Source organism: Marmota marmota, unplaced genomic scaffold (genome assembly GCF_001458135.2).
Source record: "Marmota marmota marmota unplaced genomic scaffold, marMar, whole genome shotgun sequence".
Lineage (NCBI taxonomy): Eukaryota > Metazoa > Chordata > Mammalia > Rodentia > Sciuridae > Marmota > Marmota marmota.
The window spans coordinates 9,127,359-9,129,530 of NW_026000283.1; the positions used below are offsets into that span (position 1 = coordinate 9,127,359).

The 2,172-nt window shown below is 36.9% G+C and overlaps 1 pseudogene; it reads left to right on the forward strand.

Annotated features, from left to right (window-relative positions):
• Positions 1-610: 610 nt before the first annotated feature.
• LOC107153038 lies at positions 611-1,537 on the forward strand (annotated as a pseudogene).
• The last annotated feature ends 635 nt before the right edge of the window (positions 1,538-2,172 follow it).

Genomic DNA, 2,172 nt, shown 5'->3' on the forward strand with positions numbered 1-2,172 from the left:
GAAAAATTAAAGGGAAGGGAGAAATTGAGACATCAATATTCTTGGTGAACAAAGAAATCAAAAAAGGAATCTCACAGTTGGTAGAGTGCTTGCCTTACATGCACAAGGCCCTGGGTTCAATCACTAATGCCACAAAAAAAAGCAATCCCATTTACAATATCTTCAAAAAATAAAATAAAATATTGGGGAATAAATTTAAGGAGAAGGTGAAAGTTGCCTACAATGAAACTTAGAAAATACTGACAAAAGAAATTAAAGATGTTACCAAAAATATTGAAAGATATCCTATATGCATGGATTGGAAGAATCAATATTTTTAAAATGTCATAATACAAATACAAATTCTTTTTTTTTTGGTGTTGTGCTGGAGATTAAACCCAAGGCCTTGTGCATATGAGGCAAGCACTCTATAAACTGAGCTATATCCCCAGCCCTCATAATACAAATTCTTTGCAATTACAATAATACCAATAATATTCCTCAACCATAAAACAATTTTCTAAAATTCATACCACACCAAAACATCTAAATCACCAGATATCTTGAGTAAATCAACAAGCATGTAAAAAAGACATTTATTTGTTTTCTCAGAACCATTTCTGTACCACCCATGGTTACTTTTATGGAGCTGATCACCAAAACCAAGATGCCCATTGTGGGTATAGACAACTAGGCATTTCCCCTAGACAAAGTTAAAGAAGTTATGAAGGTAGCCATTGATGGAGGATATCACCATACAGACTAAGTCTGTCAGAACACAAAGGAGATGGAGAAGCCATCCAAGAGAAGATTCCAGAGAAGGTTGTGAAGTAGAAGGATCTCTTCATTGCTAGCAAACTGGTGTACCTCATGTGAAAGAAATCTCCTGAAAGAAACCTGTTGGAAGACCCTCTAGGATCTGAAACATGATTATCTGGAAATCCACTTTATTCACTGGGCACAGATTTGAGCCTGGGAAGAACTTATTCACCAAAGTCAATAATGTCAATAGCCTCACCAGTAAATTAACATTCTTAGATGCCTAGGACGTCATGGAAGAACTGGGAAACAAGGGACTGATGAAAGTCCTTGGCATCTCCAACTTTAACCAAGACAACATTGAAAGGAGCTTCAACAAGCCTGGACTAAAATATAAACCAGTGAATAAGCAAGTCAAGTGCCACCTGTACCCCACCCAGGAGAAACTGATCAAGTACTACAACTCCAAGGGTATCACTATCACAACCTATAGCCTCCTGGGCTCTGTAGATAGACCTTAGGCAAGACAAAGGACTCTTCACTACTGGAGGATCCCCGAATTAAGGAAATTCCTGCAAAGCAAAAATCAAACAATTAAAAAGCCCAGCCCAGATTCTGATCCACCTCTAGATCCAGAGAAATACGGTAGTGATCCCTAAGTCTTTGATACCAGCCCACATTATGAAAAAACTTTCAGGTCTTTGACCTCAAACTGAAATAGGAGGAGATGGTGGTCATACTCACTTTCAACAGAAACTGGAGGTCCTGTACCTCAGCTGACGAGCCTTTTCTGGAATAGTATCCTTTCAATGCTCATTACCGAAGCTGAATGTCCTGAAGAGATTACCTGTTGGATTCCCTCTCTTCACTAAAGGGTAACTCACTCCCAGAGTTCCATTGTAACCATGTTTGCTTGAAATCATATCATGCCTGACCTTATAGGACAGAATCTAGGCAAGGTTTTATTTAGATCCATATGTTCAACAAAAAACAGACTACTACTGGGAAGTGTGGCTCAGAGAAGCAAATGACACCTATGTGAGCTGTCAAAATGTTTGTTAATCAACAGGCAACTCTACTAACACTGAGGATACAAATATAAAAAGAATAAATAAGAATAATAATAACCAAAGAAAAAATGAACAAAGCATGAGGAATTATACAAATTGCTTCAAAATATAGTACAAAACTATAGTAATCAAAATAGCATGGTATTAGCATAATAAAATACATAGATCAGTGGAAAAGAACAGAGAGTCTAGAAGAAAATGCATGTAGCTACAGTCAACTGATGTTCAACAAAGATGCAAAGAACATTCAATGGAGAAAGGACTGCAGTCTTTTCAATAAATAGTGATGTGAAAACTGGATATCTACATGCAGAAGAATGAAACTAATACCACTTACCAAAATCAATTCAAAATGGATTAAAGA